Source organism: Lagopus leucura, unplaced genomic scaffold (genome assembly GCF_019238085.1).
Source record: "Lagopus leucura isolate 7727_CA_CO unplaced genomic scaffold, USGS_WTPT01 Super-Scaffold_100017, whole genome shotgun sequence".
Taxonomy (NCBI): Eukaryota; Metazoa; Chordata; class Aves; order Galliformes; family Phasianidae; genus Lagopus; species Lagopus leucura.
The window spans coordinates 5824262-5846640 of record NW_024962271.1 but is presented as its reverse complement, the minus strand read 5'-3'; the positions used below and the strand labels follow the sequence as shown (position 1 = coordinate 5846640).

Genomic DNA, 22379 nt, shown 5'->3' with positions numbered 1-22379 from the left:
TGAAATCTCTATATCAGTGTTATTTTTATGCTAGCTTACATATCCAAAGGACAGCATTTAAAAGCACTTAAAACAAGCAAGCATTGCTCATTAGATTTTCTTGCTGGGTATACATTTATTTGTACTTTACACTGTGCAGTAATAAAATGGCATAACAGGAACATCATTGTGGTCAGGAGAGATTTAATTGTAATGCAAGTTTAATTGCCATGAATGACTTACAACCGTATTATTAGCAATACAATTCATTTGATATTTTTACATGTTTGTGGGGTGCAACAGTGAAATATATTTGCCAGTAGCTGACAAACTAAATTATGGTTCAGAGAACAAAAAAGCTATTGTATCCCATTGTTATGTGATGAACATTGAGATATATAAACCACTGCAATGGAGTGTTGGAGTATTTTACATCAAATCTCTCATGACAAGATGACATTTTCCACCTGTTTAAAAAAAAAAAAAAAAAAAAGAGGATGGCACACCTGCTAAATTTTAGATAAAGAGTAAAAGAATGACAGCATCATGTTTAGGATTTCATCTTATAGACCTGTTTTTTTTTGTTTAGACATCATATTGTACGTGTTTTTGGCAGCATTCTGTAGCTATTGCCTGCTGGCATTTTGGATATGCTGGCTACTTAAAGCAAGAGATAAACATCCTGGGATAATGGTTTTGAAGACTGATAAATAAGGTCTGGGCTATTATGCAGCTCCATTTATCCCATTTCTCCTGATATGGAAAAAAATTGAACATGTATTTCCAGCAAGTCCCATGACCTGGAACACTATCCTGAAATCCTCAGCAAATGCTGTCTGCGTGTGTGTGGTATTGTCTGATGCAGAAAAAGTGATGCTTCTGCATGCACCTAGGAATTGAGTCATGTAAATCCAGTGATCCAATGCAGCATACCCTGGAGAACTGGTCATGGTGAACTGTTCATTTGTTCAGGCGTTTATTTCCAAGTTTCTCAAGTTGGAAACCTTTTGGAAACACAGAACATTCGGGATTTCACTGCCCCTTATGCCAGAGTACATCAGTAGGGATGACTTGGGAATGATCTTTTCTTGAAACGCAGACCTGTGAGTTTAGAGGGATTCTCCATTGGCAATGCGCTGTCTTATGTATGTGTGTAGTTCAGAATATACTTCCTATAAGTAACCGAATATATACTACCTTGTTATTAAGTTATTATTTGACTAGTGTGCTGCAGACAGGAACATCTATCTCGACTTATGACTCAAAATAATTTCACCTAAAGACTGCAGGTTTGGAGTAGATGAATGTATCCATGCATTTGTTTCAAATTTGGCACATAATTTGGCCAAAGAAAAATGCAACTCTTTCCTCTAAATACCGTAACTTCCAAAATGCTTAGGTTTATGGCATTTGTGATAAAAGCAGAAAAACATAGCAGTGCTATTTGTGCATTCCTGCAGCAGCATTGAGTGGATTGTCTCTGGGTCCACCCCCTGTTGCAGAGGAGGCTTGCAGTCTAGTGAGGAAGACCACCGCTCTGAATCAGATGTGAGGCCCTCTTTTTAGGCTGGTGAATTGGATTTTTCTCCTCAAACATCGGTGCAGGGTTTTGTTTGCTTCAGGGGTCGCAGAGTGTGTGCCTGGAAAGCAGGCAGGGCCGCCATGCTGAGGACAGAAGCAGGCACCCAGGTCAGCAGGCATTTTGCTTTGCTCCTAGCTGTGGAGGAGGGCGCTCAGGGTTTCTGCAGCAGTGCCTGAGAAAAGGTGTTGGTGCACTGGGATGGGGGAAGATTCCAGCCCCGGTTTAGAAGCCAGGTGGGCTTTGTTTTTACCACAGCTACTGTAGGGGTACCAGTAATCCTCAACCTGTTTCTTTTTGTATTAATATCATGTTTTCGTCAGCTGGAATCCATCTTCCATATTGGTTTTCCTGAGGTGAGGAAGCTGGGCTCTTACCCTACTACATTCCTTCTGATTCACCACCTGTGTGATTTACCAGGTGTAGAACTGTGCCCTTCCCAAAGGCCTAACGCATTTCACCTGCGTCCATCATAAGTGAAGGCACTTGGCGGTGCCCCCTGGGTCTCCCTCCCTTGCAGGCCCCAGCCTTGGCACTGCCTCCTCAGTGCTGCTGAGGGAGCACAGCTGCGGCCATTTATGTGGGTGCTGCTCTTCTGACTTCAGCTTTGCTCATGGCAATGGTGCTGAACCTGCCTAAAGGTGTGGAAACTTGCAAGCAGAAGTCTTTCTGACTGGTTAGTTTAGATAAGTGGCAGAGGTAGCTGCACGAGAAGAAAATCTGAGCATGTGGAGCAGGCCAGGATCTCTCTCAGGTTTATAAGCCACGTTGCAGTCACTGTGTGTGCACTGTGCCCATCGATCAGTGTGGCTCCTGAGTCCGGAAATGTTTTTTTGTTCCTTTTTATTTTTTCTTCTCCTTTTGCACTTCTTGATGGCTCTGTGAGTGTGCAGGGTGGGAGGACAGACCCTGTCACGCTGCTGCCACTCGTGTTGCTTTCATGGTGCTCACCACTTCTTCGTGTCACCCTATGGTAAGTGTTATTTATTAATTGTACTCAGAGCAGCAGTGAAAATGGTATTTGTTTTCAGGTTGGAATATTGTATGTATCTTGGTTCATCATGCTGAAAAGCTGGTTCCTATCATGTTTCTTTATGCCTATTGTGTCCCACTGCTAATTACAAGAGATTTGGTTAAAAGAAGAAATGCATACATTTCTTGGTCTATCTCCAATAGTATTTACGTAACGTGTACAAATGAAACTCTTTGAGAGGAGAGTGTATGCAATACTGGATTAAAATGCTTCTGCATTTGGTCTTCTGTTTGGAAAATAAAGGGGTTTTTTTGGAGCTGTAGCACTTGCCCAGAACCTAGAAAATTTATTATTCTAGAACAGAGGAGAGAAAACAAATAACAGTTCCAGAATAGCAAATCCTGAAAAGCATCTCCCACCTCCCAAGTGGAGTTGATCAAACTTAATGATTTTAAGTTGTAAAGCTATTTCTTTTGAGCGGTTTCCCAATGTGTCTCAGATAATGAAGCTTTTTAATGGTACAGTTTGTAGGATTATTTTCCACAGGTATCAGTAAGTGAATATTTTACATGTGGGGTCTGTGCAAGAAGCTATTACAGATCTTTCCAGACAAACTAGGAACCACATGTGTTCTTAGGTCCTGGGCTTGGATGATAGATGTTATCCTTCAGTTGTGGATTTTGGCTTACTGTTTTTGTTTTTTTTTTATCAATTTAAAACTTCAGCTTTCAAGTTCTCAAGTGTATTTATAGCTGCTATTTTAATGCTGGAATTTTTAGGTGTGATTTGTAGTGGACAGGATAAACGTCAGTAAAATAGGTTTTAAGATTTTTTGTTTCTTCAGTTACCTTTCTCTTCTTGCTGTGACCGTATACTTATTTATAGATGCTTTGTTTGCAGTGCTTTCCTTCTAACAGTGTGAAAGTGCAGCAGAATCTAAACCTAACTGCTGCAGAAAGCTTTGTCAGCCATATGCTTGTGTCACAAGTACATCACCAAGATCTGTGCAGGGGTAGAGGCTGGGTTAGCTGCCTTAAATGCTCAAAGGAAGAGGAAGCAGCTGAGAGCAGCATGAAGCACTTAGTGCTTCTGAGCTATTGAAAAGATCCCAGCCTACAAGAAATGGGGAAGCAGAGCTTGGAACAACAGCTTCTGCTCTGCAAACGATTTCTGACTGATCACTTGGACTTGAACTTCTACTGTTAGGGGTAGAGTCAAGGCTATACAGACAGTTGGGAGTATCAAAAGGCAGAATGAGGAAGCATTAGGACTGCTTTATGCTTTTTATAAGAAAATACAAATGCTGCCTATGAAACTTCTTGTTTTTCATAAGTAGATTAAAGTAATGTGCTGCTTTAGAAATGCGTCTCCCTTTCTGGTGCCAAGTTATTTGCAGGTATCAACTCATTTACCGTGGTGAAGAAGCACCAACCTTGCTAGTGACCTGTCAGAGTTGGCTATTATTTCAAAGTGTTTGCCTGCTGAAAAGCAAGAAGAGCACTATCCTGTTAGTTCCTCCAGCATCTTAAAGATTTCAGTTGTGTCCCTCTTTAACCTTCCTTTTCTCCAGTGTGTGTAGTGAGTTTTTTTAATGTTGAGTTGAAAGAGTTTGTCCTTACTGAAGTTCAATGAGGCTCATTTTTCTTCAAAGCTTACAAAACTCTTCTCTTTTTCAATAATACATTGATTTTTGTTAACGCATCTCTAAAATCCAGTTTACATATGCTATATTAAAACACTTGCTATTCTGTTAACTGATGATAAGATTATTTTCAAGTGAAAACTGGATGGTTTTATGGAGATTCAGGTTTTTAGTATGAGAACGTTCCTTTGATTTATTGTCATTGCTCCTCAAATACATATAAAGTAGACTGTGCACGTCATTCCAGAAATTGGTGGTTTGAGCTGTTTTTTATTTTGTTGAGCTTCACTTCTGTTGCATAATTGCATTTGCCAGGTGGAAGTGAGAGCTGTCTCTTTGAAATCACAACTAATAGCATCTTGGGAACTTACTCCAAGTAAGTGCTGCCCCAGTTTGTTCAGCTCTGTTTATCCAATACGTATCAGTCTGCCTCATACAGCAGCTTTCAAGGTTAAGCCTGCACGCCCAAGGATAGATAGCCTACTTATTTACTTTAAAAAACAAAACTTCCAATGAGTGACAATAGATTCGGTGATAATATTTCTGGAGTAAGCTTGCTGAAAGTTGTTTTTTTTTCTTTTCTTTTTCTGAAGCTGAGGAGTGAGGATTTTAATCTGCAACAATAGGGAGTAGTTTAGATGATGTTAAAAACTAAAACTGCATACAGAAAACCATGAAATAGTTTCTTCTAGGTCATATTAGGATGTAAATGTGATTTAAATTAAATGACAGAAAGTGACCAACAATTAGAAAATCCTATTTCTGAAAAATGGAATTTAGGATCCGCACTATTTCTCTATCAGACCTTTATGCTATCTCGGTAATAAAAGGTGAAAAGGTGACTTAGGCTATTTAAAAAGGAGGTTATTGCAAATTGAAGATAGAGCTATAATTGGGTCTCCTGCTGATGCAAATGAAGAAAAAACAATTAGTGAAACACTTAAGAAAAAAGGCTAATCTCAAAAAGTGACTGGAAAGTAGAAAGCTCTTTCCGTTGACGTGCTGACACAGATAATAATAATCAAGGCTCTGCTGCAGCCGCTTCCTGCACGTGTCCCTGGACCAGGCCACTGGCTGTGTGTGGCTGACTGCCTTGGCGCAACGATCTTCTTGCATAAGTATTCACTGGTCTCTTATGTTGTTGCAAGGTTTTGAGTTTGTTATGCGGTAAACTTATTTGCTAATTAGGAATATTGTAATTCTGTTGTTAAACCTGCTTATTTTTCAGTGAGGTGTAGAATTCTATGTCCAAGTCTTTGAGTACTTTGGTATTTCCCTATTTGCACCTTTCTCATTGACATCATCTTCCTAGGCAGCTGTTAACTACATCGCCCTGCACACCTGGGCTGCTAAGCATTGGAACTTAAATATGGAAGTGATGTTTGTAAAGGTTGCAAGTGTCAGGGCCAAGGCTGCAAGGCATTTATTTTATGTTAAGACTGCAAAATGGCTTCAGTTTGGCAGACAACATGCTCTGTACATCCATATGCAAAGGGTGAGCTGTTTGTGTTAGGAGCCCCTGCCCATGTGAGCCTGGTATCTATCAAATATTGTCATTGTGCTCTTTGTATCTGTTGTAGTTGCCATAGAAATAAATAGGAGGATTTACTTTTAGGGCAACCTACAAATCGGGGATGTGCAGTCTGTCAGGGTATCACAGAATCTCAGGCATTTGCCTAGTTCTGAATGTGCCAATTGGTATTTTTATCAGCAGATGAAGTGCTGATCCCACAACTCAAACCCCTTACAGGGGGCACAAGTTCCTGGAGATCTCTGGCATGCAGCTGATGGATCATTGATTGGAAAGCTTGAGTTAAGGAAGACAGGTCTTAAAGGTGATGCCATGGATGAGGTTGTCCCCATTTTTGTTTAGGCATTAAGGGGCCTACTGTGCCACATAATCTTGAAATATCTCCCTGTCTTGAAATGGCCTATTTCAATTTGTAATTGAAACAGTCGATGAATTTTGGTACATCACAGGCGTTATTTAACTTTTTCCTCAGAGCAGCTTCTAGCTTGCTGTAGCTTTTTTCATGTATTTTATAGCAGGCTGGCTTTATTTGCTTCAACTGATTGGAAGGAAATATGTAGTTGGGTCATTGATCAATACCACAATTAATTGACGGATCTGCTTTTAAACCATGGTTTTTTGTGTGTTACTATTGCTATTCTAAATAGAAAAAAATCTAATATCATCTTAGTTCCCAGAATATATTATTTTCTTCTTTTTTTAATTTTGAAGTATTTATAAAGATTACTTAATTTTTTAAAAATGCATACATACACGATTACTTAAAACCAGGATTAACTTGAGAAATAAAAGGAGAAATTCACAACCAGGGCAGATGCTTTGGGGTTGTCTCTGCAGAGTGATTTTTGCTCGTAATTCTGAGTTGACTGCTCTCAGGGAATCTATAGTGTTAGCTTATGCTGGGTCTGTACTTAAGTTTTTTGTTTCTTTTTATGTGCTGATCTATGCTCTTTACTAAAATACTAACTTTTCTAGTGAATCATATCGAGTAATTTATGACTTCTTGCATTCATCTGGAGTTAATATTAGTATAACCATTGAATAAAATTAGAAGTAAAGATGGTAAAAAGAGTAGTGATATATTTCAGATAATTAGACTGACCTTGAACTACATAAAAACTGATAATAAAGAGTCCCTTAAGAAATGGCATCTGAAATATCATAGGGCCTTGCAATAAATGGATCTTTTTTATTTTAACATCACTGAAAGTGGGGTGAAACTGCATGTGATAAATCTATTTGTTTTCTTGAATTTGCTTGTATGTTGGTTGCTCTGAAAATAATGCCTCCAATTTACTTCTGTGGAAACTGCAACAGATACAAAGAACACAACAATGCTATTTAATAAATTCTCAGCTACAAAACACTACTTTTCAATATAGTCATCATCATTAGCTGTGTTTTTTTTGTCTGTGATGGACAACAGCCATGCCTGGACATTTTATGTGAATTTTCATTCTGTGCTTGAGCCCACATTTATCATGTTCTGGTTGTAATTGTACCATCAAGCTCTTCATTTCCTAGATCTTGAAATTTGAGATTGAGGGAGGGTACAGGAGGGAGATGGAATCATTTTAAACCTTTGCTTAAAATCAGCTAGTGGCATGCACTGTTGGGTCAGTGAAGTTTACAGCAAGAACTGCAGCACAAAGTATGTGGAAGCAAAGAGAGGGATAGTTAGGCTTTCTGATCTGCTCTTCACAAGGCGTTTTGTTGCCAAACCTATTTTCAGCTTCTGACTGAACTTGTAATCACACTACTAGGAGTTTTCAGAAGTGATATAGTTAGAATTTATGGAAGTGTTTCTCCCCCTGAGATGTGGCCTTTGACAAATTTTCTTTGCAATACCTCTGCAGAAAGTGTTCAGCAATTTCTTGGCTTTGATAACTTTTTCAAAATAAAATCCCAGACAGTCTCCATCAGTTTGGAATGTTCTCAAAAATTGTGCAAGTCTTGGGGATAGAGGATATATGCATGCACACACAGACGATGAGGATTTGGAAAGGAAGAAAAAGAAAGGAAGGGAATTGGCACTGAATTTTGTTTGAGTGTGCATTAGTGGAGGGGAGGAGGGAGAAAAGGCAGCTTAATATTTTGAGGGTAGATTTGAAACTTCAAGTATAAAATGAGAGGGATGCTGTTAAAATTCCTCTAAATGACCTTCTCAATGTTAATATTAGGAACCTGGTATATAAATAATTTCAGTACGTTTATTTCTATGTTAGGGTCTCCATTGCTCTTGTATAAGCTTGGGATTTTCAATGAACTTTTTTTGTTCAGTTTTAGGACTCCTATGGGATAAGTTTGTATTTTTTAAAATGCTATGCAATCATTAGCTTTTAGATATAGTAACAGATTACTTTATTTTTCTTTTACTGTTGTTTAAAGATTATAAATTAAACCTAGCAGCACCTCTGGCTTGTGACGTAAAGCAGCATCTTAACAGCCACTAGTATCTATATTTGCTGTAAAAATGCTTTTAAAACTTTCTAATGGAAACACAGTTGTGCCATTGAGTAGTGAAATTATAACTATGTAAAGATTGAAAATTCTGTTCTGTGGTGTAGCACAACTTCACCTTTGTTCCTTGTCTCAAGCTTTCTCACAGCAATTACGGCGTTATTAGCAGAATTTTGTAACATGTTGTTTAGATAGGATGTTAAATCTATTTCCTAGTGGAAAACTGATAAATCCTCTTCTAATGCTTTTACTCTCAGTGGCAAACGATATGCTGTGGCTGTATGTACACATCGCGTTGCATGACCTCAGAGCTTTTGGATGTTTCTTGGACTGCATTCCAACTTGTGCTTTTGATTTTATTGTGAATTTAGACATTCTGGTAGGAAGATCACCAGTGTAGACTAAAAATCAGTCCTGTCTTGGCAAAATAAGATTTACACAAATGTGCGTGTATAATATATGAAAATATATCCATCTATATTTCCTGTCTTTAAAAATGAAATTCTTATTTAAGTCTTGAAATATTACAGTACACCTGTCAAGTTTTTTTAATCGACTTTTTGACAATGTAACTTTAGAGCAAGACATTTTTTATGGAGTCATCTCTCTGAAGCTTTAAAGATACTTTGTGTGCACTCTTCCATTCAAGCTAAGAGGCTTAATTCCTTTTCAAGTAGTGAAAAATACTGTTATAATATTGAATGTTTTGACCATATGATAGGAGAAAGCGTGGGCAGTTAGTAGAGAATGATGTGGATTTTATTCCATTTCTCTTAGTATCGTGTTTTAAACAAGTAAATAGGATACGTGGTTGATGCAACAAGAATATTTTGGAGGAACATATTAACTTCTGTGTTCCCACACTTCGTGTTTGATGTAGATCCTAGACACTGAAGATCCTCATGTTCATTTAATATAATGCACATGCATAACGCATGCACGTGTATTTCACTAAGCACTTTTGTGTAGAAGCATGCACTTCTAACAAAACTGAACAGATTTCTCCAGGACAATCCACTGGGTTTTGAACTTGGATCTGAAGTTGCTTCTTTTGAGGGGGTGGACACAATATATCAGATCTAAACTTTCACTTTTGTTGGGTCAGATTAGTAGTTCAGCTAGCATGGTGTCCAGTCTTAGAACAATCAACATTTTTATCTTTTCAGGTTTTTTTTGTGTTACTGAAAATCATTGTGAGAATGATTAGCAAGACTAGTACATGGGTAAGAAAAATCACATCCTTCAGAATTAAGCTTGTCTCTTTGCGTATTTAGGGACAGACTCTTGTTAATCAGCCCGCCTTCTTGGGTCTTTTTCTTACAAGTGAGAATTTCTACCAAAAGGAGTTAATGAGAGGAGTCGCAATTAGGCAACAAAACTGTTTGTACACTTCATGGTACTGTGATTACAGAAATGGAGAACTTAAAGTTCTATGTCCAATTTTAATTTGGTGGGTTGCAGAGGCTGAGGTAGGCGTTAGCATTAAGATGCTTGTTTCTGCACTGCTGTCAAGCTGGTGCCTCAAGCTAGACCTGGAAGCGTTAATGCTAACAGTGCAACGTGCAAGCCTTGTCCTTAGGAGCTGCTGCAGAAGTGAAGATGACTAGGGGTGAGAGGCTGGAAAATAGTGTTTCCATTTAAAAGGCAGGGTAGCATCTTGCCTAAGGATATGCTTAAGGGTCTGTGAGAGAGACAAGAACTAAACTCAGATCTCCAGGGTCCCCTTCCAGTGCTTTAATCGTGAACTCATTCTTCTCTCAGAAGAGTTCCTGATTGGCATGCATAAACAGCTTTCTCTTTTCCTCCTGTGATGCCTTACTTGTTTGCTCCTGAATTAACTGTGAGAAAAGGTGTTTATTTCTATTCTGAAATTTGGATGTGCACTCAGAAGATGTCCCCTTTCTTTCCAGGCTCTGGGTGTGATGTTTCTCTGGAATCCATTCATATCCCCCACAACTGTGGGTTTTTCATTCTTTTGGACTGTAACCTTTTTTAGGTGTCTGTTGTTTGTTATGCACATGGCAGCGGTGGGACAAGGGAATGTGGAAAAACATGAGAAGAATGAAATAATTCAAAAACTTAAGAAATCTGTAAGGGTTCAGTGTACAAGAAAGCATCTTAAGGTTTTGCCTGGGTCATGCAACTGAAGTTTACCAGCTGTCCTACTGCCATAACTTTTCTAAGATGTTACAGTGTGTTTATTTTAGTCTATTGCAGAGAAAACCATTTTGTACAGTAAACTTGTTGCGGAAATGTAGTTTTCACCTATGTTTAAGTCTAAACTGGGGTGTGGAGGGTGGACAGGAATAAGTGAATTATGATGGAGTGCTCTTTCCATAGCCTGTGTGTAATCTGGGCTATCAGCTGGCTATCTGCCTTAGTTCTGTCAGCTTAGTGTGATGCTGACAAAACAGTCAAATGGACTGTTTTGTATCCTTAGTTTAGTATTTGTTGTCATGCATGTTTGTCCAGAACAGAAGTTGTTGCACCTAATTTAAAAATGGTAGTTAATTTATTAGAAAGCTACTGATTTAAGAACCCAGTGGGGTCAACTGACATGACAGCACGTGTTGGATGGTACAGAAGGTATGTGACAACATACATATATAATTTGTTTGCAGAAGCCTAATGATATAAAATAACCCTTGTGGCTACAGTAAAAGGAAGAAGCAGTATCTTCCCTAGCAGTCAGTGGTTGCGCTGCTGAGCACACAGTTTGCTCTGGGGACATGAGGCCCTGATCTAACAAACACAACTTCAGCTGTGTCCTGCTGACTTTATTGGAGTTCTGCACGTGTTCAATCAATGCTGATAAAGTTTTTGATTGGCGTTAATTGAAACAGGTTTTTCCAACGTAAAACACTTAGCAACTTTTTCCTTACATTCATTTGTATTCCTTAATATAATATTCTTCCACTTATTTTCCTCCAACAGAACTGTGTTATCAATTTTTATGCTTGCCTCACCAGCTCTATCTTTAATCTCAGGAATAGTTTTCTTTTTTTTTTTTTTTGTCTTCAGGTGTTTGAATCTAATTTTAAAGTGCAGTTACCCATAACATTAATCAGTAGGATTTTCCCAGAATTTACCGTATACTTTTCTTAGAGTTAGCCTTCAGTATTAAACTATCTGTAGCAACCACCTTGATTTCCTCTTTAGGAAGAACTTGCCCTTGTTGCCTGGAGATGCTGCGTGCAGTGAGGGCTCTCTGTTATCCGAGGGTCTCTGGCAGCTTGGTACCATTGCCACCGTGGGCATGTTCTGGTGTTATGCCAGCGTGCACCACGTTTGTCACCAGTGAAGGATGAGGCAGCACTCAATTTGATACCTCAGCCAGAGGAACAAGCCACTGTCTCATTTTGTTCCTTGTGCCTGAATGTGTTTAGAATGCAAGAACTTGTACTAAAGATGATCAGGTTGTAGTCTGAAATCTCTGCTTTGTTTCAGTACATGCCATTGTGTGCCAACTTCATGCCATGCTTTAGTTGGTCTTGGGGCCTTCTGAATCTCTTGCCCAGCCTGTCAGAAAGTTTCTACTTCTAAATGAAGTGAAGACAATCTGGAAGTTGTGAAGAAGGCAAAATCACTTTTCTTGCAGCTTAAGTGCACTTCTAAAATTTGCTTGCACTCAGGAAGCAGGCTCTGAAAATTTCTGAAGCTGCTTGTGTAACTTGCTGTATCAAAGAAACAAGTATTATTCTAAATACAACAGGAAAGGAAAAAGCAATTAAGAATTTGAAATTAATTTTCAAAGAATTTGCTAGCAGACATCTTGTATCATTCCATCTCTGCCCTGCTGTAATTGATTTAGAAGAGTTAGGCATTTAGGAAGTGCAGGTTTATCACTTACTGAAATCAATCTCTTTCTGCAAGCTTGCTTTCTTCTCCCCTGAAGTCAGCTAAATTGTGTTGGCACTCCATGGCTGCAGGCTGAGCTGGCCTGGGGCTGGTGATGTGATGCAGGAACAGCCCCAGAACCACGCTGGTGTAGATTGACCTCAGCTGACCTGGAAATGCCAACCCATTAGAGAAAATGGTGCGTGCCTCTGACAACAAATAACAGTAACCTCTGTGTGAGTGTGGAGCAGGCCAGAAAAACAATGAAGCATAATTGTTCTGTGGTCTGGACGAACTGGATGTGGTCCGGATGTCCTCTAATGAACAGTTGTAATTTGTGTGCATATGGTTATGTTTTAATAATAATCATATCTCATAAAAATGCCTGTGATACCCTTGTACAGTCTGTGGAGTAATTAATGTAGTTCAGATGTTTGTTTTGCATTTGAAAAAAAGACTGTGGAACATCATCTTTTCCACTAGGTATTTCACAGAAAACCTGTAGGTTTAATGAAACCTGTCTGATGCTGGGGAAATTGCCATATTAACTATGATTCATGCCTTCACAAGTAACTTTCATGGCTGACAAAGAGCTAATCTAAAACATATGACTGAAGTTATACAAGGCTACGCAGCTTTTGTTTGTTTAGGAGCAACTGTGTCCTCTAAGAGAACACTTCGGATTTTCGCAGCTCTTTGAGTCCATATATTGCAATCAGCTGTGGCCTCCGAGAAATTAAATCACTTCTCCTTGTGTTCTGGGTACAGTTACAGGAAAGGTTATATCTTTGTTAATGTACTGCCTTTGTACCTTCTCAACTGCAAGGCTCCTTTGCTTCATCAGCACAGCATTCCCTGTGTCTGGCTGCGTTTTGTTTCTGTCTGACACTGTGGTTACCTTGGGGTAGGTTTTTGACTTTGTTTTCCCTACACCTTCCAGTAATTTCGTTCAGACTAAGTGAACTTATGTTCTTTAGGATCGCTCTGTATTCTGATGTTAAGTTTAGGTTGAATAACCTTCTTGCTTCTCATTCTTGCTGATTTTTCAGGTAACGATTGCTCGCCATTATGCCACAATATATTTCTCCATTATCTGTATTATAGCTGTATTTCATTTCTTCTTATCAATTTAGTGAATCTGTTCTGCACTTCTGTACGGAAGACAGCTATTTCCAGGCTGCCCACTAGCTAGTACAAAAGGAGAAATAAAAAGCCGCTTATTTGTGAAATAATGGAATTATCTGCATGCAAGGAAAATGTTAGTAAACCTAGCGAATATATCAAGGCACTCACTTTGGAGCGTGTTATGATAGCAATAAACACTGAATCTATTTTGTAAGGAGTATCCTTCTTTGCATTGGAGATGCATTATATCATCTGCTTTGCCTATCAAGATAGCTGCATGAGGAGAAGCACTGCGTGCCTGTAAGCCTCAGTCAGGTTAAATTCCTCCATTTTCTGGGCATGATATGCCAAAGGTCGTTATGAACGTATTGTGCCTTTCTTGCTGATATTTGGAACAGGAAGAAAAATGTCCCTGAGTTACCTTGGAAATGTGGTGGGATTTTTTGTTCATTTTCAAATATGCAGCACCCTCAGAAAAAAGTATTTGTAGTCACATAGGTTTAGAAGGAGACTGGACAAATATTAGGAGAATCCATAGGTGTTACTAAATACACAGATTACAACTGGATTAAAAAGAAAACAACAATATGAGCTGAAAACACATGAAAGATAGGAGAGCATTCTGAGATAAGTTTGTGTTCACCCTATTCTTACTGTTTTCTCTGCTTATAATTACAGTTGTTGCTGGGGATGAAACAGTGTTCTGTCTCAGTGAAACGGCTGTTGGGTAGTGAGAAGCACACACAGTGAACTGTGAGATATCCTAATACCACTAACTCCACATACTCAAGCCAAAACCTACTTATTTTTTTTCTAATAGGTTTTATTGTCCCCTTTCCTGAACTAGACTTAGAATTTCTTTCTTGAACTTAAAAACCTGCTTTGTGTTTGTCACCATGGAGTTTTTTCTCTTTACAACATGGCCAGCTTGTTATTCAGGTTATGAGGGAAATAAAGTTGCTTCCATCCCGTAGATCTGGGGTTCCATTTATTAGGTTAATGCTACCACTTACTAATGTTTCTATCTGTATTTTAGTGATCTCTAAAACTGAATTTACTGGTGTTAGTGATACTACATTTAAGAATTCAGACTTTCTCAAATGAATATGTTTTGATGTAGTGGATTTTGTACGGTTCTTTTAACTTAATATTTGGAGGCAGTGGTTAAGATTGGTTCTCATCTATGCTGTGACTTATGAGGACAACCCAAAGCACAAAGATAGTTCTACAGTAGAAATGGCTGCTAGAGTCAGTGATTGTGTATTTATAATATGCTGTTGGCAAAAGCCAGTGAGTGGTTGTAGATATCATTGTGAGGATTTTATTGTACCTATAATTTATTTCAGGATGTATTTTAGAGTTACTTGTTTGGAAATATTAAGCACTTCTCCATATATGAAGCCTGACTTCTGAAACCATTAACGTCCTACCTTGGCCTAAAGGAAAGCCATGCATTGGTATGCACCAGGATTTCCCTTGCCAGCATAAGGATGTGAGGAACTGGGGTTACTGTTGGCCCAGAATGGGGTGTAAGTTGAATATTTGCAGTGAGGATTATGCAATTAACTGGGAAATACAGGATCAATAGGGGGTAAGTATGAACTAGAGATTTGCCTCTAATGAAGATTGTAAGAGGGAAATTTATTTATTTTTACCAATTCTACAATTGTTCATACAGGTTTATGTAGAGGCTTACTTTAACCCAGTTTCACAGAGATCTGTCATCACAGACAGATATAGCACTGACCTATCTGGCACTGGGATTGGGCTTGTTTCATGGATTTGATTTGGTGTAACCTTAAGCATCCATATAAGCTTCCAAAGCTAGGAGCCTGTTAGTTCTGTGAAGGTGATGGGAGGAAATAAGTTTGTCACTATTGCCTGTGGGTTGAACTGCCTATTGGAGATGATGATTTCTCTATATTGCTCTGTGGGGAGCCCAAGGTAATAGGCTTCTGGGTTAGGATCCAGACGCTTCAAAAATTATGAATGTGACTCTGTAAAATGTGGCAAGACTGTAGGGCAAAAGTGGATGTGAAGTGCAACCAGAAATCAGAATGTAATGGCCACAGCAGAAAGTGCTAAGTTCAGTTTCTCTGCTTCTTTCGTGCTAGATTTACTAGATGAAAATAGGCATATTTTATTTTACAGCAAATATTTCAAGTAAATGACATCAATCCCTGTCTGAGGCAGCCCTGGGGCATAAAAATAACATAAGGGAAATGTTTGGCCAGCATCCTTCATACTGAAATAAACAGTATCCAAACAAATATATCTGTATTGTTCCTTAAGACAGGCTCTGCCAGACAAGTACTGTTAGTAGAGTAGCAGAATGGCAGCAAGGCAGCCTGCTGCCTGGCTCTCCTCTGGGCAGCAAATGAATGGTGTGTAAGAGCTGCTGCTGCTCCTTCTTCCAGGGAAGGTAGGGAAGGTTTGCAGCCCTAGCAGGGCTTCTCACTCTGGCAAAGGGGTTCTGCAGTGGAGGGGTTGCAAGAGCCTGGCTGACCAATCTGGTTCTGACCAATCAAGCAACAGCTCTTGTCCCTTGAATCTGAAGCAGTTGCTGTCTTTTAAAACAAAAAAAATAGAAAAAATAATTTCTTTATTTTTTCTTTCACTGCAGGCATTTATAAACATTTTTAGAGAAGTGCGCCAACACTGAAAGTGGGGTTTTTTTGTGTGTTTACACAGTGAATAGGATGTTTACCTTTTTAAAATGTTTCCTGTGAACAGATTAAAAACTGAAATCACTTTCTCAATTTAGAGGAAAAGTGAACTATTTATTTAAGTACTTAATCCGTTGTGCATCAAGGCACTTTAATGATTCAGACAAGAAACAGACCTGAAACACGACAAATGTGGTAAAAATAATATGTGAGGAAAAACTCTATCTCATTTACTTTTATTTGTGAGGTGGAGGGAAAAAGTGCTTGAAATCTTCTCAGTTAATGGAGCTCTGAATGTTATCTTATGTGACCATGGTATCTTGAAGAACAGCTTAGCAGTTGGCTGGATCACTTTGCTGGCAAAGCAGCGGAATTCTTGAAGTCTGGAGGTCTTTGGTTGCATACTCGGAGGAGAGACGTTCCAGCTGTGGACTGGTAGGAAGTCAGCTGCCCCAGATGGCTGTCCTTTCACCGTTCCAGCTGGCCAGCTTCGTTAGCAAAAGTTGATGATTTAAAAAATTGTTTTAAGGAGCAACATCAGTCCTCAGTCCCGCTAAATGTTGTTTGAATCAGTGGAGAGAATGCTTTTGTGGAAATGCTTCAATCAATTTAATCCACTTCTGCTCCCAGAACTTACTCTGAGCCATTCCTAGCATTTTTTCTGTGAGAGTCTGCACGAGAGCTTTGTCTGCTTGGTCACCTCTCAAGGAGAAAAAATGCTTCTCCATATGTCTTAAGCAGAAAGCAGCCTAGGCTGACAGCTATGAATGAGATTGTGTGTTCCAAGAAATGCTGAGTCCGTGACAAGGTAGCAAGTTTGGATGGGGGTAGGAAATAAACAAAACTTGAACGTGAATGTAAATTCTAGGGAAGGAAACAACCCCTGCCTGTCCCCATAGGTGGGGACCTACATGTCAAGGGATAAAAGAGCTGAGGAACAGGCAGCACGTCAAAGAAGGTGTGTGTATGTAGCTCGGTGTGAAGACGATCTTATGAAGTGTCTCAGAAACATTCAGAAAGTAGCAGATGGTTGATAATAGGAAGAAATAAATGGAATTAGAGAGTGAGGGGAAGAATAGGATTTCAGAGATCTTGATCTAACAAAATTCTTCTTGACTATACACGTGCAAAGTCAAGTGTTAATACGCTGCCTTTTTTTACAAAATATTTTTACTGTGCTTATGGTTACTCTCTCTATGGTACCAGGCTTCTGCAGGCACAGTAGCAAGTCCAAATAACTAAATGCCCACGTGCCTGTATAGAAAATGAACTGTTGCTACAACTACAGGTTGACCCATTGCTGTTGCTCCTCTGAAGTGCCGGCTGTTATGCCAGGAGCCAGAGGGAAGCCTTCATTGGTACTTACTCTCTGGGTGCATTGCAGAATGCTTAAATTTGGAGACTTCAATTTATACTGTGAAACTGTGCCTGATGCTGTGTTTCTGTCTCCTCCTGAGTTAGCAGAGTATTGTTACACAAAGGTATGTAAGAACTGTAATCACTCACAAGAATGAACAGTGATGGTGAGGTTCCATCTGGTGAGAGATGTTTTGGTAGCGCAGGGTGGTGGAAACACTACTTTTTCACCTTGTTCCTAACAGCCAGCTCACCTCTGATATTTCCCTCCCCCCACCCCCATGTCCCCATGTGGACAGATTTCCCAAGGAACAATCTTCTGTTGAGCTACTGAATGTGATTAAATGAGAGAGGAGTGCTGTGAGTCAGAGAGCTGACCTGGGGCATAGGTCGCGACTGAGATGTTGGAAGGCACGATGGCATGAGGGATGGAGGAGGCAGACCTTCCCTTCTGGTGGTCATAGGCTGTTGGAGCACCCTGGCTGCATCATTGATCTCTGTCCTTATCAGCAGCTTATTACTTCTGCAGTTAGCTGAGATGGTGGAGAAATCCATGGCCCAATTACTTAGCAACAGCAAATACCACTTCCCAGGTATTTGTAAATAAATATCAGTATTCAATCTGATTTCGTATGTACCTATAATTCCTCCTTTTTGGGTTGCTTTAGTCTTGTTAATGCAAACAGACAGTTTATGTATAAATATAACATGGGCTACAAAATGTTTTGCTCCATTTAGCAGATCACAAAGTATATGAGAATAATGTGAAGATCCCACAGAACTGCAGGCATCGGGCAGGAAAGTCATGCGCTGCTTTGGGTTGGTCTGTTTTTACCTGGCATGGTCAGTTGTAAGGCAGCGTATGAAGAATGGAAATGACTATTAACTGTTTTGAATCATCGTCATTCTTGTGTCTATCCCTCTGTTTTCTGAGGATTATTTTTACTGAAATAGTTAAGAAAAGTGTTTTGCGGTTTCAGAGCAATTACTGGGTCCTTCTGTCCCCCATGTTAACCATACAGGTAGGTGTTAGGGAATAAAATCTTTCTGTAGGCTAAACCAGATGTCTTCCTCAAATCAGCAAGAACATCACTGTGAAATGTGTATTGTATGTGGCAAGGTCTTGACTTCCTGGGAAGTGCTACTGAGGAAAGCTCCATCTTTTCCCATGGGATTTACCATTATTAAGAGTTCTTCATATGTTTCTATGTAGCAGTGCTGACAAGCTAGTGTGCTTTTTTTTTATTTATTCTGTACCAGTTCTGATTACATTCAGCCTTCAGGCAAATCTTTATACCCAGTAAATCTTCTGTCATACTGTAGGAATCTTTGTAGTAATAGATTGTAATGAAGATTAAGTTGATAGACTCAAGTGATTTATTAGAACTTACTGTGCATAGTTTATTTTTTCTTTTCCTTAATGATACTCCCTGTATAGGAGAAGCATTGTGTGAGTCTGGCCATGGAGTAGCCTTTAGGGAAACAACACAAGTGAAATAAGGCAGCGTCCTCTGCTCTTGGATACCTTTTCATAAGATTTGCTTGGAAATGGGGAGATTATCTGCTTTGAATTCTTGAGAAATGCATTGCAATCGCACTCCGGCATGGGGTGGTGCGGACCTATGTAGGAACTGTACATAAGCGGAAAGAATACAAATCAGCTTCAAGATGAAAGCTCTCAAATCTATTAGCTGGTTCTCCTGCTGATTATCATGGCCCCAAGGCATAGTTACAGAAGAGGGATGCACTCAGGAGGGTGACTTCAGAATTTCCACAAATCATTACTGATTATGTTTGTGTATTTTTAAGTGTTTTTAGATGGATGATTGTTGATACACTAATGATGTACCTTTTGGAAATGTGTAAGGAGGAACAAGCCTTGACTTGCACGTGGCTTTTCATTATTTTACCTCTTTATTACTACAGTCCATGTCTGCTGTTCTATAAACAGCAGCTGGAATAATGCACTTACGAAGGCCTTCACATGCACGTACATATATGTATGCATATTCATATTCTTGTCATAAAAGCACCTTAAAGTTTTCCACTTATTATGAAATACATTACAGTCTCTCAAACTCCTTCTGAAAAGGTATCTATAATCAATGAACTGATTCTCTAGAACAGCCTTTATATGTTGATTTAATTAATGCCATGTTCAAAGCAGAGAAAGCTGCACCTGAACTCCTTTAGAAGTTCTTGTGTTTTTCACTCTGCTTTGCAAATGTTGTCTTTCTCTGTTTGCACTAATGTTTTAGGCACTTCTGTTTCACCTTTCTGGTTTTGCCTTTAGGATCAAAAGAAAAACAACGATACGATTCCAGAAGAGCTAGTGTACTGCAGTATGCTTCCAGGTAAAAAAAGATGAGAACTGATTATGTTGTATCAAAACCAAACAGATCAGTGTTTTGGGGGCCACCGGGGGCTTCCAAGCTCTGTACTTGAGCAGAAAGAACCAACTGCAAAGCTGAAAACAAGATTATGCACTGATTATTCAGCAAAAAAAGAAAGTTAAGGAGGTGGGGAAAAACTAGTATGTATATACCAGAGGTGTTTACTTTGGTATCAAGCATCGGTGTTATACTGGTGATGTTATTCCTTTGATTAAAATAATAATTCTCCAGCTGTGATTTGACAAATTACACATATTGGTTAGCATTTCAGTGGGCCTCATTTGGAGGGTTTTATTACACTGAACTGACTGTACAGCTGTTGAATTTCTTTGCTAGAGTCAATAATTTAAACTAGTAAAAACTGTTGTTTTGGTATTTAAATATCTCATGGCGTTCTTCATATTTCTGATCTTTTTTCCTAGGGTAAAGATCTGTGCCATACCTGCAGTTCTGAGTTGTTTGTATAGTCATTAGTTACGCAACTTCTTTCTTTGTGATAATGAACAATTATGATTTGGTGTAACTAACCACTTCAGGTAAGAGTTACCCTGCTTTCGCTTGTGGTTTAACATATTCTACGTGATGAAGGATCTATCTTGCTGGAAAGTAATCATCCATTTTCTTGGGTTACTTTCTTTGATTTTACTATTTGTGACCACTACCGAGAAAAGGCTTTGTTCAAAAACACTGAAAGCCTCCTGATAGTCTGCAGACAGTTTGGAGGGGGGGGAGAAAAAAATGGGACGTGTCTGTCATCCCGAGCCTTAAGGACTGTGTTAGCTGTGACTCGCCACTCCTGCCACTGCTTGCTGGAGGCTGGCCAGGCGCATTGGTTCAGGGCTGGTGGTGCCTGTGTTGGGTTGGGGAAGCAGCAGCTGTTTCAGACCACCTGCCCAACCACTGGAAGGCAGAACCAGAGCATCTTCTCAGCGTGTGGCAGAGATACAAGTCTGCCCCAACGAGCAGTCTGAACAGCCCAAATAGATCATGAATGATTGAATTCCTGCTGTGTATAATAATTGCTGTATTGATAGAATAATGGAGTGAGCTTGCCTTAATCTGCTTTATCAACCTGAAAAAAAGCACTTTGGGAATGATGAGAATATTTTTTGTACTAGTATTTAATTTAATATCACTGTTAGCAAATGAGTTGGTGATGTGAGGGTGTTGTATTTTTGGCATTAACAGGAGTGATGTATGGTCCAAAATGCATTTGTCTTCTCACTCCCCTTTGCTTTCCTTGGCTTCAAGGATGATGAAATCAGTCTGTGGCTTTGCTTTGAAATGAGCAAAATTTTGGTTTGGCAAAGGCAGGGCAAAGTGAAGTAACAGTGAAGCTACTCTTTGGAAATATGCAAATAATTTAAGATAATAATATGCTGTTCAAATGATTTGATCTCAGTGGGACTCTGATGCATCCAGCAGAGCCTGGTTCATACTAATGTGAGTGTTTCAGCATCCAGTTCTGCTCCCATTGAAAACATTGGTCCCTTTAAATTGAATTTTGTGGGAATTGGAGACGAAAGCAGATAGACTACTGGGGTGGGGGAAAGTTCATTTAATACTCCATGTGTAGTTATGTGGACCAAGGAGTTTCAAGTGTCTCAGTTTCTAGATCAGTACCAGCAAATACCAGCATTGCTGGAACATCTGAATATCTAGATGTTTTTCCTACTCTGAAATAGGGGGAGCTGGAAAGTGTTGATCTAGATACATGGAAAATTCCTTGCAGGCTCTTAAAACTCAGACATCCTGTGAAAACAAAAATGCTGAGATGAAATTATGTGGTTTCCTTCTCATTTGGGACTTGAAACTTCTTTGGAATAAATGAGAGTCCAAAACAAGAAACAGCATTTCAAAAGCATAGGGCAGGCATGGAGATTCAAAGGGGAGGGAAATAAGCTCAGGGTGCTGCACAGGCAGCTGGCAGGGACAGGATGGGATGTGCAGGCAGCCCTGGGCAGGGCTAATGCCAGCTCCGCCGCTTACCATCCACAGCTGCCACTGCCCCTCGCTCCCAGGATGGCTCCCGTTCTGCAGCAGAAATGAAAGCTGATGGGGAAGTGCTGCCTCAGCTTTTAGAGGCAGCTTTCACCCCCTGACCCTTGCATTTGGGTGGACAGAAGATTCATGCCTTAAGTAAGGGCTGCTAGTGTACTAATTATGTACTGATGGCAGCCTCTGTAAAATAGCAATTTTCGCTCAATTACTCAGTGCACAGTGTCACTATTATAACCCAATTAATTTTTAAATAACATTCTAATTTAAAAGAAGGCAATATGTTGCATTTCCGTGAGTTATCTATAGTGTTATGATGGTTAATTTAGCTAGCTCTCTTCAGAGTTCCATTATAGAGTGATGCAAACAAACCAGTGAAAAATAACATGACACAAAATGACTGCATTTTTGGTGCTGAAAGCTTCTCAGGTCTGTCACAGTAAGGTAGGAGGCTGCAGAGGACACTTCAAGCAAATGCTTAATTGGCAGGTGGTGTTCCATTATACCTATAGTTTAATGTGTAAATGAAAGAAAACTGCCAACTAAGGTTAGTAGACCATTAAATAAAATTTGTTGTTTGATTTCCATTGATGATATAGGATTTTATTTCACTTATAATGAGCAGAATTTTAAATAAAATCTTTCCTGAAGCGGGAACACCACCATCGTGGTGAATGTTAATGACAAGAGACTGATTTATAGCGGCAGTCTGTCTATAGGAAGCATGAATTTACAGCGTGACATAGAAGGAGACCAAAATACATAGGTTGGAGTGATGTGCTGGATGCTTCTAAGTGTCAAGGAGTAACCTTAATACCAGTATCAATGAAACAAACTCAC

At 39.4% G+C, this 22379-nt stretch overlaps 1 long non-coding RNA gene across 1 annotated transcript; it reads left to right on the top strand.

The window, feature by feature from the left end:
* Positions 1 to 2364: 2364 nt before the first annotated feature.
* On the top strand, positions 2365 to 20137 carry LOC122183288. Its single transcript, XR_006180199.1, has 3 exons — positions 2365 to 2531; positions 19442 to 19502; positions 19964 to 20137. It is a non-coding gene; the product is annotated as an uncharacterized LOC122183288 (long non-coding RNA).
* Positions 20138 to 22379: the final 2242 nt, after the last annotated feature.